This window comes from Notamacropus eugenii, chromosome 5 (genome assembly GCF_028372415.1).
Source record: "Notamacropus eugenii isolate mMacEug1 chromosome 5, mMacEug1.pri_v2, whole genome shotgun sequence".
Taxonomy (NCBI): Eukaryota; Metazoa; Chordata; class Mammalia; order Diprotodontia; family Macropodidae; genus Notamacropus; species Notamacropus eugenii.
The window spans coordinates 119378575-119393609 of NC_092876.1; the positions used below are offsets into that span (position 1 = coordinate 119378575).

General features: G+C 39.3%; 1 long non-coding RNA gene across 1 annotated transcript; it reads right to left on the minus strand.

The window, feature by feature from the left end:
• Positions 1–8646: 8646 nt before the first annotated feature.
• Positions 8647–14785, minus strand: LOC140508886 (uncharacterized). Its single transcript, XR_011968515.1, has 3 exons — positions 14711–14785; positions 14499–14610; positions 8647–11117 (listed from the first exon to the last, which is right to left on the minus strand). It is a non-coding gene; the product is annotated as an uncharacterized lncRNA (long non-coding RNA).
• Positions 14786–15035: the final 250 nt, after the last annotated feature.

Sequence of the window (15035 nt, forward strand, 5' to 3'; positions counted from 1 at the left end):
GTTATATTCTAATTATTAATCATAATTATTACTTGTCTGCTTGGAGAAGGGAGGGAAGGGAGAAGGCAGTACCTTCTGATACAAAAGACATTTAGAGGAGGAGTTTCTTAAAATTAATTTGACATATCAATTAAAATATAATTTTAGCACTGGATTTTGTTAGCAATAGACGCACAATTGAACTCTATGAGATAAAATAGTCGTGACTTTTAAAATGAAGTAGGATTCAAAATTACCATGGGATTCTAAGAAATGACTTGACTGTCAGATAAAATGGGCTAGAGAAATTAAATCCAGATTCTATTAATACTCCTCAAATATAAATATTCATAGTCATTGCCCTGCTCTAGAACTACCACTCTTTCATTACCCCTCATCTCAAGACAAATCCATTCCTTAAAAAAAGTTTTTAAAAAGTTTTAGAGACATTCCTAAAATATTATTTTATATCCTTTTGTTGAATGGGATTTGAAGTTCTATATTTCCTTCCTTTAATAGCAGGAAAAATATTAAGTGCTTATATCAATAATCAGTGAGCTTCTAAGAGGCTGATGAGGTTGGAGATTCTTTTTGCATCTTGGATGTCAAATTCTTGGGATGTAACTCTCAGGGCAGAAGGACTATGGTACAATTAATCATCCACCTCTGTGAATCTCTTCTCTTTCTTTTCTAAATATGAATAAAATCACAATCATTGATAAGGAAGGGATTTTTAAAATTTTCACTTTTGTGTTGATGCCTCTGATTCCTTTTTCAAAACAATAAGGAGAGTGGAAGGATCCTCACTCCACCCCTCAACATTCCGTAGATGTAAACATATGACTCTCAGCTGCATCTATTTCAGACTTATAGTCTGGATAAGGTATGATTTTTCTTTCACCACATCACAGCAGTTAGGTTACTGAAAAAGAGGATTGCATATCTTCTTAAAAGAACTCTGAAATTTCATTTGGTATAATAACAATAGCCAGCATTTATAACAGTGTTTTAAGATTTGTAGAGCAATTTATTAACATCTTATTTGATCCTCACTAGATATTAAGATTTCACTGTAAAGATGAGGAAACTGAGGCAGATTGAGGTTAAGTGACTTGCCAAGAGTTACACAGATAGAAAATATCTGTGGCAATTAGAACTTAGGTTTTCCTGACTCCAGGGGCAGGGCTCTGTGCACCATGGTGCCTCCTAGCTGTGCTGGTGAAAAGCTGCAATTTGCTAAATGGCTAATAAAAGAAACTTTAAGAAAAAGTATTTTGAGAATTTCTGTCAATTCATTTTCACATTTCCAAAATACCTAGTCACTCAACAGGGTATTGAGGAAAAAGATAATAGGTATATTCCAAAGAGAAATACAAGATATTTAATTATTTTTCTCAAAGATAGCAGGTGGTACCATGAATAGGGTGTTGCTCCTAGAGTCAGGAAGACCTGACACTTACTAGCTATGTGACCCTGGGCAAATCACTTCACCTCTGTCTGCTTCAGTTTCCTCAACTGTAAAATGAAGCTACTTCCCAGGATCACCTGCCTCTCAGGGCCAAATGAGATAATATTTGTAAAGAGCTTAGCATTGGACCTGGCACATAGTAGGTACTTAATCAATGTTGGATTCCTCCTCCCTCCCCCTTTCTTTTTCTTTCTTCCTTCCTTCCTTCCTTCCTTCCTTCCTTCCTTCCTTCCTTCCTTCCTTCCTTCCTTCCTTCCTTCCTTCCTTCCTTCCTTTCCTTCCTTCCTTCCTTCCTTCCTTCCTTCCTTCCTTCCTTCCTTCCTTCCTTCCTTTCTTTTCTCTCTCTCTTTTCTTCCCTCCCTTCCTCTCTCCCTCCTTCCTTCCTTCCTTTTTTTCTCTCCATTTTAAGTGGAAAGAGTGCTGGATTTAAAGGTAGAGAACTTGTATTTTAATTCCATCTCTATTACTTTCAGCCCATGTGACATTTGGCAAGTCTTAGTAAAACAAGGATTTTGGATTATATGGCCACTGAGGTCTTTTCCAAGTTTTCATCTATGATCCTTCCATGAAGAAATTTTGGGGCTATTGTGATGGAATGGATCCCAAGTACATAGAGATTTTTAATTTATGAAGAGCTTTAATAAGTCTATATTCCTGCAAGATATGGAGCATAATTATTTTTATTCCCACTTTACAGATTAGGGAATTGAATATCAAGGAGGGGAAGAACTTTACCCAGTGTCATGCATCTAAAGGCAGGGCAGGTAATTGAACCCAGAACTTTGGACATGGAATCCAGAGTACTTTTCTTTCATGCTAAGCTTGAAAGAGTCCATAATGTGATTTGTAATGTCAGCTGCGAGAAGGAGGTGGAGGAATGAAAGTATCCTCGTCCTATGAAAGGTTTCAGGGTTTTGGGTAAGAGGGTCAGAAACTTCTAGTGTTGTCATAACTGGAGAGTCAACAACAGTACAAGTGTCTCCCCAGGCTGGTCAGTAGGCTGCTCTCGATGATAATGGATGGAGCACTGTGGGGAGAGTGCTCAGGTCAGTTCTGCAGGAGAGCTAGCCAAGTGGGACGTCAGAAGGTTCCAGTTACAGAAAGCCTGATGGGAGCACAGAGAAGGGAACATGTAAAGCATAGCTGAAAGGCTTGAAGCCAGGGCAGGCAACTAGTACACAAGCCTTTATGAAGTACCTACTATGCTTTGGAGATACAAAGAAAGGAAAAAAATAGTCAGTGCTCTTACAGGGATTTAGAGTCTAATGTTAACATGTTCTCAGTGTGTGGTCTCCAAGACCCTTTCAGGGGGTCTGTGATATCAAAAAGATTTCCACAATAATACGAATGCATTTTAATTTCTCAATATGGTAAATATCTCTAGATATAACCCATAGAAACAAAAACTTTATTGGAAGGGTCTTCAATAATTTTAAAGAGTTTTCAGGGATCAGAGATAAAAAAAATTTGAGAACTGCTGAGCTAGTGGATAGAGAGCTAGCTTCAGATTCAGAAAAACCTGAGTTCAGGTCTCAGTCCTGACATCTCCTGGTTGTGTGACACTGGACAAATTACCTTAGCTGATCCACAAATCACTTAGCCTCTCAGGCTTCTTAGGTAGACAGGAAACGGTAGCCAGAGAGAGTGGATAAAGAAGAATCCTGATTTGTTTAGAAACTTCTTAAGGATATGATCTGCCTTTGTCCTAAACTTCTCATCTCCCCATCCCTGGTTTGGCACTTTGGATGTTTTAAGTACTCAAGAAATGATCCTTCCTAGGATCTAAGAGGCCTCTAAAGACCCTTCTCTGAAGTAGATTCTGAGATCTCTTTGGAGGTGTGACAAACTCAAACTTTGTCCAATTAATAATTTTGCCCAGGGCAGTCTATTTACTCCTACCAAAGAGAGGACCTGTTTAAGAGACAGCTCTATGCAGAAAAGTCCCCATTTACCCTTATGGACTCTGCTCAACACAGGACAAAGATTTAAAGAAGTTACTTTCCTGGGCATGGACGTCAATGGCTGGGAAATGGCTATTGCTTCAGCCATCAGTTCATTAAAGGAAAAAAAAAAGAGAGGAGGCCCGGGCACTGGAAAGTCTTGGCCCTTCTCTATGTATCTGTCTCTGAAGCAGAAGCCTTGGGACAGCCATTTCCATGTAGCTTTGATGGAAACAATTCCATTATGGACTGCATTTCAATTGGCTTTTTATCCCTTAATTAAAACATTCTACTTGATAATCAAAATACATGTGCTGGAATGAAATGTTTTACAAGGTTTTCCTTTAATAAATTCCATTGGGATTCCACTGAAGCTTAATTAGTCCTCTTAATTGGAGTGTAGTGCACCAGGAGGCCCAAGCCAACTGCTGATGGTGAATTGTCCTCACTTCGTTAATGGCTACTTTCTCTGGTTTTTTGGCAGGTTTTACTCATGCAGCCAGATGGTGGCTGGGCCATCTTCCGAGTGGCATGTGTAACTCTCATAGAATAAAAACATGCATCTATAAGAAGTTTAACTACTTTCTCGGAAGGTGGCTACCTGGCTCAAAGGGAAGCAGAGTGTGAATATATTTCCTATTTTCAATTTTGTTGCTTCTGTGTTCATGTCCTACCTCTGCTTCTTACTTGCTGTGTGACAGTGTTCAAGTCTCCTAACCTCCTAGTGCCCCCAGACATCTCTCTAAGACTATAGGCCATGATTCAATTCAGTTCAACAAATCTATTATGCTTCCTGCCATGAGCCAGACACTGTACTAAGTTCTTGCAGTATTAACACAATAGACAAACAAAGCCCTCAGTCTTTGCTCTCAACAGCTAGTGTATTCCTTTCCTCCCCTTCCCCCTTATTCTCCCAGGACTATTTACTCTTTACTATTTACTATTTACTCTTTAGCTTGGACAGAGAACTGGCTTCCCAGAAGAGATTATGATGGAAAGATTCTGTGTGATCATCTGTGGTAAAGCAGATAAAATCAGAGAGATGTAGCAGAAAAGAGCTCTGGATTTGGAGACAGGAGAGAATGTTCAAATCCTGGCTCTGCTATTTACTCAATATGTGGCAAGTCATTTTCCTTCTTTGGAATTTGGTGTCCTCATCTGTAAAATAAGGGGGCTGGAGTAGATGTCCTTTATGTTCCCTTTTCAGCTCTAAACCTATGATCCTATGAAATGCCCCAGACTATTTTGAAACCTTTAGTAGCATGACTGCCTACTGCTGGAGAAGCAATCAGATAATTCTTGGACTAACTCACTCCCAAACAATCTCTTCTATCAGTAACCATAACTGCTAACCAATGGACAACACATTTTTTCATCTCAGAAAGTCATGTTTGAGTCTTTGGCAGTCCAGCTCAGCTACTTACTAGCTCTGGGACCCTGAGTTGACAAAACAACAAACATTTATTTAATGCCTACATACTAGGCATACCAGGTACTATACTAGGCATTAGGGGGTATAATGATTCAAGATGAGAGAGGAATATTTAGTAGGGAGGATACAAAACATCCACGGAGATTCAAAGTACTCTTGAAAATTGTGAGAATGGTGAGATTACTCTCAAGTGATGGAGATTAAGTAAGTAAAGGATCATGGAGGGGGTGGCACCTGAGATAGACCATGGAGGAAGAGGAAGATTTTTACAGGTGGAGATTAGGAAGGAAGGAATTCTAGGCAGAGTCTACAGGCAGGAGCATACTGACAAATATTTTTTTAATCACTTTCTTAAATCTAGACAATTAATGAAACAACAAATCAAACTCTGATTTATAGTATTTGCCAATATCTAAGGTATAAATTTTCCTGCTGAAAATTTAACAGTCAACTTTCCTGAGCTGAACAGGGGCCAGAAAACATCTGCCTATAGGCAAGGATAGGACAAGATCAGGTAATAATTAATTGTTCAGTTTGGCTGCAACTTAGGAGTGCATGGAGAGTTGGGGTAAAATGAATAATTTCTGGGAGAGTAGATGGATCCCAACTGTGGAGGGCCTTTAATGTCAGGATGATTTTTTATTTCATCCTAGAGGCAACAGGGAGCCACTACAGGGTTTTGAGCAGAGGAATGTCATGGTTGAATTTGTGCATGAGGGAGATTATTTTCACATCCATCTGAAGGATGGAACAGAGCAGAGGCTCTTAATCATTTTTTGTCTGCCATGGCCTCCTTTGGCCCTCAGTCTGGTGAAGTCTCAGAATGATGTTTTTAAACTCATGAAATAAAATTTCAAACATTACAAAGGAAACTTTGTAATCATATTGAAAAATAGCAAAATATTTTTCTAGAAAAATTAAGAGACTCCAAGTTAAGAATCTCTGCGAGATGTGAAATAAACAAACAAGCAAAAATTCTGGCTCTGCTATTAACTTACTATTTGACTTTGGGCAAATTTTTCCCTCTTTGGGACTCAGTGTCCTCATCTTCTAAGTTCCTTTTCAGTTCTAAGACCTGCAAAATACTCTCAGGATGTTCTGCAGTCTTTGTCAGCCTGGCTGTTGAACACTTGGAGGAACAAATGAATTCTAGTAGGGATGGCGGAGCCCTACCTGAAGCCCAGGTCTCAGGTTCTACAATATCCCTAACAAGTGGCCTTGGCCATCCTGCCTCTGCTCACATTTGTTTGTCACCATTTCCAATGGTTTTCACTTTCATTTTCTTATTAAACATTATAATAACCCTGGACAGTAGGCAGGGCTCATATTTTCTCCATTTTGGGGGACAGCTGGGTGCCACAGTGAATGGATTGCTGGGATTACAGTGAGGAAGACCAAAATTCAAATCTTGCCTCAGATCCTTACTGTCTATGTGATCTTGGGTAAGTCACTTAATCTCTGTTTGCCTCAGTTTCCTCATCTGCAAATTGGGGATAATGATAGCACCCACCTCCCAGGGTTATTGTGAGGATCAGATGAGATAAACAGCTTAGCATAAGACCTGCCACCAAGAAGGTGCTATATAAAGGCAAATTATTATGATTATAATCACTGTTATTACTCTAAAGTGCTTAGCACAGCACCTGGGTGCAACAGCAAGGACTCCGCATACACAGGAGGACCTGTTGTACAGGTTCTCGGATCTGCTTTTCTAAAAGGAAAGTAACTTTTGAGGGGTCAACAATCCACTTTAATCAAGCACATATATCATTCCCTTAGTTCAGGGGAAAAAGTCAACCCTCTGAACTGCAGAGAAAATACAAGCAGAGAAATAAAGACCAACAGACATGGCTTCCAACTGTCCGACTATAAGCAATACATACATCACAGATTAATAGACAGATGCAACTGTCTGTCCATACATACATAGTCAGTTACCAGGGAGAGAAGCACCAGCATCTGAGTTTTCAAAGCCGGGGGTCTCCTTAGCAGCGACCCAGAGTCTTTTCTGGCCAAACAAACACTTCCAATGAGTAAGCTCCAAAACAAAACCTCACCTAGATATACACTTTTCAGAACCAGAGGGCATCACAACCCTCATTAGAAATTAACAAAAGATGTGGGCCTTCCTACAAAACAAATCTCCCCTAATCTAGCTTCCCTTAATGAGCAGGCCCATTAATGGATGGGGAAGATCTTTAACTCTCATTAACATAATTAACATTACACTAGCACATAGTAATAATATAAATGTTAGTTATTATTATTATATGAGGAAATTTAACTTCAGAGAAATTAAGTGCTTACTGAACCCCATATAAGAAAAAGCAATGGAATCTGGACCTTCTGGGTTCCAGTGTTCTTTCCACTGCTCTGGGCCAATTTTATGCTTTCCTGGGTCAGAGAAAGGACACCTCCAATACCTCAGTCTAAGCAAGTCCAGCAAACTACAGCCATTGGCTCAGGTCTTACTATACCATTATAACTTTGGGAAAGAAGATGGCAGGCAGGAAGCCCGGTGGTGACTCATTAACTTTCAGGATGTCACCATAACTAAATCATTAGGACCATCCAAATAGTGACAGAGGAATAGATCACTTATGCCAACATAGATCAATAACAGGAGCTGAAGGGTATGAGGAAAATGGGCTAATATCTAAAAGCCCCCTGACTAAAGCAAAGAGAGAAGGATCAATTAGCAGAAGAGTCAGGATGACAAGGAAACATTTCACAGGGTGTGAGTGAAGCAGGACAACAGATTCTGGAACAAATTCCTTCCTGAGAGATGACCTGGGAACCAGATGAGGATGGGCACCATGTGTATTGCATATTCATTGAGTGTCAATGGTCTTTACTGGTGGATTTGAATTCATCACTGGGAGATGTGCTGTTCATTTCCTAGGAACAGGATTTATTTGGCATCTTCTCTGTGTCCAGTCCTGGACTGAGCTGGGCACAGAGTATCACCAAAAGTGGCAATATTGTTGCCTCAGAAAAGGGGTGTAAAAGATGAGAGTGACAGGAAAGGAAGTATGCCAGTCATCACTAAACAAGCATTTATTTAATGCGTTGTGCCAGGAACTGTTAACTAGACAAGTGGTAGCAATACAAAGAAAGGCAAAAACACTGCTCTGCCTCAAGGAGATTTCATTTTAGTAGGGGAGACATAAATAAATAGTTACGATATGCAAAATACAAACCGTGTACATGGATGATAATTTTAGAGTGCAGTTCTTTAGGGGAAGGCAGAGGGGATGTTACTGGGAAAATTCTGCAGAAGACGGTGTTTGAATTGAGTCTTAAAGTAAACTAAAGAATAATTAATTCTAAGAGGTGGAAGTGCATGGAGGAATGAGGAACAGCCTGAGGGATAAAAGATGGCCAGCTTGAGGGAGTACATTGGTACCCCCAAGATATCAAAAAGAACCAGGGAATTACTCTTTGGTGGATTTACAGAATGGCAAGGATGCATATTTTGCAATGTCAGAAGGCATGTGTGAAATGTGCATAGCAATAGGTGAGATCATAGATCATGTAAATCTCCGAGTAAATAAAAGAGATGGCCCCAAGACTCAAGAACAGTCCATAAATCTTTTTCAGAAGACAAGACATGTAAATAGGAAGTTGTGAAATGGCAATTCAAGACAGTATGGGATAAAGTTTCAAGATGAGTAATGTAGATGATAAATCCCTTCATGAAGCAGGGACTAAGATGTGACCTTTGTCTTGATACCATCTTGTCCTGAGTGGTGGCAGGCTCTTGTTTTCCTGCTGTGGTCTACATCATAATTGCTACTATTAACAGTTGCTGTGATTGATGCCAAGTGGAGCCATCAGGGCTTAAGGAGTAGATGAGGTGAAGACTTGAATAATAGTTAATACTGTTAGAATGCATGATAATTTCATGGGAACTTCCTCTACTAACCTTTTTATGATGGAGTGAAAGTTAATAGGGAATCACAACTTCATGAAAATTAGATGAAAACTAGGTTTATTGAGAGAGGTTTATTGCATGTGGAAGCCAAAATATTCACAATATATTCAGAAGTTTGCAGGACAAAGGGAAGAAGGAGGAAATAGAAATCTATACTTCAAAGGGGCATGGCAAGAGAGGGGGAAAAGTGCAGTAAAGGTAGGGAAAGGACAAAACCCCTCCAAGAGGGAAGGAGCAAGCTGACAGCAAAAGCACATTCTTTTCCCTTGGGAATTGCCAGTCTATGAAGCTAGGATGGTCTGATAATCCACAAGGTTCCCAGGTAACCAAGCAGTTTCTCAGACTAGTGCAGACTGATTGACACCTGTCTTGACTTTTAAGGACACACAGGGAGTCCAACTTGGGATGCAAAAAACAAATTATGTCAGCTGAGGTGGGGCAGGTCTGCATCCTTGACACATTCAGGGCCTCCTGCATGCTCTGCATCCAGTGTTTCTGGAAAATAAGACAACTCCCAGAAGCTGGAGTCCTTGAGTTTATCAAACTGCTATATTCATTGACTACTGTGTCTTGAGTACCTAACCTATTCCACTGGTCTACCCCTCTATTTCTTAGCCAGTGCCAAGTGGTTTTTAATGATTGCTGCTTTATGATACAATTTGAGATCTCATAGGTCTAGGCCATCTTCCTAGCATTTCTTTTCATTAGTTCCTTGATGTTCTGGATCTTTTGTTCTTCTAGATGAATTTTGATGTTATTTTTTTCTAGCTCTAGAAAATAATTATTTAGTAGTTTGATTGGTATGGCACTGAATAAGTAAATTAATTTAGGTAGAATTTTCATTTTTATTATATTAGCTTGGCCTACCCGAGAGAAACTGATACTTTTCCCCTTGCTAAGAGCTGAATTTATTTGTGCAGAAAATGTTTTATAATTGTGTTCATATAGTCCCTAGGTTTGTTTTGGCAAGTAGACTTCCAGATCTTTTATAGTGTCTACTGTAGCTTTAAGTGGGATTTCTCTTTCTATCTCTTGCTGTTGGGCTTTGTTAGTAATATATAGAAATGCCAATGATTTATGCGGGTTTATTTTGTAACCTACAACTTTGCCAAAATTGTTTATTATTTCAAGCAGTTTTTTTACTTGATTCTCTAAATATATCATCATATCATCTGCAAAGAGTGGTAACTTAGTTTCTTCTTTGCCTATTCTAATTCCTTCAGTTTCTTTTTCTTCTCATATTGCTAAAGCTAACATTTCCAGTACCTTATTGAATAACAGTGGTGATAATGGACTTCCTTGTTTCACCCTTATCTTATTGGGAATGCATCTAGCTTAGCCCCTTTACATATAATGCTTGCTGATGGTTTTAGGTAGATACTGCTCATTATTTTGTGGAAGGCTCCATTTATTCCTGTGCTCTCCAGTGTTTTCAATAGGAATGGGTGTTGTATTTTGTTGAAAGCATGCTGTCTCCGGGATGGAGGGGGAGAAAATCTAAGACTTATGGAAGTGACTGTAGAAAACTGAAAACAAACAAATCAATAACCAAAAAAATATGACAACTCAAAAAGACAAGTTTAGGGGACCCCTTAACATTCCTTAACAGTTTGAAGGGGTTTCCTGGGGCACCCAGATGCTGAGTAGTTTGCCCACTTGGATGGAACTACACTTTGTAACGAATAACTCTTCACTGTGAAGTTCATGCCACATCTGGAATTCACACATTGGAAGTAATCTCTGCTCCCTCAGCCTCTCCCTCTCAGAATCTCCAATTAAGGAGGCATCCAGGTCATCCACGTCTCACTCCTTTCTAAGCTATACTCCAGACTTTCTCCACCACCCCCACCTCCCCTACCAGCTACCTTTCCTTTTCCTCTCAACAGCCCTCTTTTATGTGTGATCCATCCCCATGGGTGTAAGATCATTGAGGGCAGGGGCTGTCTTTCTACTTGTGTTTATATTCTCAATGTTTAGTACAGTACTAGGCAATAGTAGGCACTTAATAAATGATTGTTGACTGATTGCTTAGAGTAACACACAACTATTAATCATCAGAAGTAGAATTTTAACCTAACTTTTTTTCAATTCTGAACCTAGTATTGTATCTATAGTGCTATGCTGCCCCTATAACATTGTATTTAATGGGAAATAAAGCTTTGAAATTCATAGCTGTTATTAAAACTCATCTTCCAAGTTACTAAGCAACTAAAACTGCCTCCTCTTTTTCTTTTACTCTTATTTAACTCAGTTTCCTTCTTTTGTTCTGTCTCTTTCTCCTGGGTCTATTTCTTTCTTCCATTTCTCACTGTCCTCTTCATCAAAGGCCATTTTGTTGTCTTTCTCCATCTTTTTCTTGGCTGCCTGTATGGAGAGGAAGTTGGTGATTTTCATGAAATATTAAAAGAATCAAAGGAAGGTATTTAGAAGTGTCAAAGATGCTCTGTGGAGGGGATTCACAGAAAGGTGTGGACAAAAGACACTTAGATTTGTTGTTTGCTCCAGAAGTGAGAGGGCCCACTCTTGTGAAATCCAGCGAGGAATTCAAGTTTTTGTGCTTCCTGCTTGTAATTTTAAAGTAGATAAATTGAATGTTTTCTAATTCTCTCTGTAAGGAAAAAACCCAACCCTATACCCAAATTAACTTGCTTTTTATCTACACCTCTTTCTTGATTACTTTTGTTTGGATCAATGGCTTCAAGAGAAAAATGTTTTTACTTGTCAGAAACTATCAGTCATCACCATTATCATTATTATCACGTGGTACAATAATAGATTTAATATAACTGCTAAGTGTTGTATTGTTGGGGAAGTGAGGTGACATAGTGGATGGAGTGCTGGGCCTGGACTCAGGAAGATTCATCTTTCTGAGTTCAAATCTGGCCTCAGGCACTTCCTAGCTGTGGGATCCTGGATAAGTCACTTAATCCAGTTTGCCTCAGTTTTTCATCTGTAAAATGAATTGGAGAAAGAAAGGGCAAACCAAAACTCCAAATGGGGCCATGGAGATTTGGACATGACTGAAAAGTTTTCCAAGTGTTTCACAAATACTTTCTTATTTGATTTTCACAACAACTGAGGGAGGTAGGTGCTATTATTATCCTCAGATAAAGAAACTGACGCATACAGAGATTGACTGACTTGCCCAGGGTCACACAGCTAGCAAGTATGTGAGTCTGGCTTTGAATTCAAGTCTTCATAACTCTAGGTTTAGTGCTGTATCCACTGCATCACCTAACTGTGGAGGAAAGAAACTGTTTCTAGATTCAGGGGACCTGGGTTCAAGTTCTAACTCCAGTGTCACTTCCCTTTTCTGAACCTTAGTCTCCTTATCCGTAAAATGAGCATAATGATGCTTGTATTGCCTATCTCACAAGGTTACCATGAGGAAAATCCTTTGTAAGCCTTAAATTGTTTGAGAAATATCATTTATTCTTGTAATTTGTGGGATACATGAACAGTTCTTATCAGTATAGGGAGCTTCTGGATTAGGAAATATACCTATATATCTATATATTCTACAACTATCTATATTCCTATATATGTATGTATAAGTATGTGTATATATATATATATATATATATATATATATATATATATATATATATATATATATATATGTTATATAACCTATTATATAGGTTAGTTTTTTCTTCAACTTCGAGTTTTCAAGAATTTCCTAGCATATTTGCACAGGGTCATAAAGTCAATATGGATTAGAAATAGGATGTGAATTTCCTGGCATTTACACTAAATCTTCATGCAACATAGCATGTCATTCTTTTGTTTATGCACAAAATCTTGAATGTGCATGGCATGACTGTGGGTGCTGTGGGGTATAGCTTTGTCCCAAGGCATGGGAGATGACTTTTTGGCACATGTTTGCTTATCTATCAAAATGTTCTGGTTGCCCAGAGTAAGTACCTTTTGCTTCTCCTCTGAAATATACTCCTTCCCCTCACACTTAGAATTCTTCTTTCCTTCCTTTCCTCTGTTAGAACTTGCCTTAAGTTCTAGCCCTTTGGGGACTCCTGGAAAGGTGTTAGCTAGAACCTCATCTCTTCCTTTTTCCCCTTCTTTCTACCTTGTGAGGTACCAAGGGAGAGACATTAAGAGCAGTCTGGTGTATACTATTCAGCATGGCACTTCTAGAGTCTAAAGAATTAGGGTAGGTGAGGGCCTCCAAATGATAGCTCATCCGCTAATTGCACGTCTTAATTGTGTAACAGCAGATAACAGGTGATAAAACTTTGAAGCCCCAAAGTCTCCATTAACATCTGCTTCCAAATCCTCACTATCTGTCTTGTCTTTCTCAGTTTGCTTTCTTAGCATGCTAAGAAAAAACAATCCTTCTGGTGCTGAACCAAAGAAGAGGAAGGAGGTGGGATGAGTGAAAGCACATTTCAGAATTCTTGTGTCTTTTGTCCCTGGCTGGCTAGGCTTGATGCTGATTGAACTATGGATGCTGGTAGAAAGAGGGAGAGGCAATTGCCTCTTCCCACTGTGATAAATTCCAGTTTGTTAATTTATTTTTATAGTTTGCATTTCTATAGCACTCAGTGGTTTATAGCATATCTGTTTCACCACAACCCTATGAATGGGGGTAGGTAGTGCAATGATCACTATTCATTTTACAGATGAGAAAATTCAGGTTGTGAATTGATAATTCTGTATAAAGCCCTATAATGGCAGCAACATCAAAGAAGAATATTCTGCCACAATTATGCTGCAATGATACTGCCTGTGGTGGCAAGCTGTCATCCACCAGCTCCTTTGACTGTTTTCCTCACTGTGTTCTCTGGTGCTCATTCCTTCCCCTCTACCTTCTTCCTCCCTTTCCCAATGTGATTACTCCTGTCTGGCTCTTAGGATTTGCCAGATGCCAGCAAATTTTTGAGAAGACCTCAGAATTTTGTCTATTCTCTTTTCTCACAGGTTGGACTTCTTCTAGTAGAATCTCTTCCATTGGATCTGTTAATGACTTTCCATCACCAGTCTGTGTTGGCTCTATCACCATAGCAAGAGGGGACCTGGCCCTGAGTCACAAGGACAGAGCTAGGTCTTCTGACTACACTGTTCTGGTTCCTCACAATTATTTCTGGGGTCTTTCATGTCCAAAATTCCTGCATAAGTCCTACCCCAACATCCTGAAAACCTCTTTGTTGTGTTTTTGGTTATGTTGGAGATGAATGTAAATTTGACTCCTAATTTAAAGGAGTGTGAGATCTAAAAGGATCGAGGGAGAGGGGACAAACACACAGGAGGAAGATATAAAAGCACATCTCTCTCCTAACCATGAAATGGTATACTACTTTGAAAAATTATATGATATAGTGTATAGATGTAGTGTCAGAAGACTTGTTTTCAAACTCCAACTGCTCTGCCTTCAAAGCCTTAATCCCAAGATTAAGATGAGAAGGGCCCCCAAAGTTTTTGCTTTCAGTGCCTCAGTTTCCACATCTGTAAAATGGGGCTGCTCTGATGATGCTTGCTCTAACTTCTTTCCAGAGTGGTCATGAGAACAGGGTTTTTGTTTTTTTGCTTTGCTTTGTTTTTTTAGATTGCAATGCAATGCATAAAAACTTCTATCCTTCTCACTGTTTCATATACTTATCCAGGAGCATGGGCTCCTCTGAAACATTTCTTCAGAATTCTTCAGCCCAATTCTTCAGAAAGAAGCCGCCTGTTCCTGTCAGAACTTTCAGTGGCAATAGAGAAGACTGACTAATTGGTACTTTCACTCACCATGGTGACTAACTGTAAAATCCTTTCCTTGCTGTTCTTCTAGTTCGATTTCATTTTGTTGGGATAATTTAGTCTTGGTCAGACAGAGCTGTCATCCATAATAGTTCTGTCCCTGGAAGAGAGATGAAAACCTTTAATTCCAGTTTTCCCTGGGACTCCCGGAGAAGTACTTGATCTCAGGTCGAAGTCCCAGAGTTAAGTGTTCTTCTCACCTCCAAAGATGGAACTGACCAGAGAGGAATCCAAGGAAATATAAAAACCCCAAAGACTAAACAAACAGGTCAAAGGAGGGATGAGCTGACAGGCTGGTGTCCAGCTTAGATCTAATAATGAGATTTTGTGATGCAGTGATGATAAAAGGGTGACAGGCTTAGAAACTGTAAAAGAGGACAACTGCCTAAGTCTTGTCTAACTCATAGGGCTGTAGGGATAATCAAAAGAGGTAATGGATGTGAAATTTCTTTGGAAAGCACAATGTGCTATAAATATGAAGGTATTGTTTTTTATTCCGTTTGACAAATATTTTTGCTGAGCATT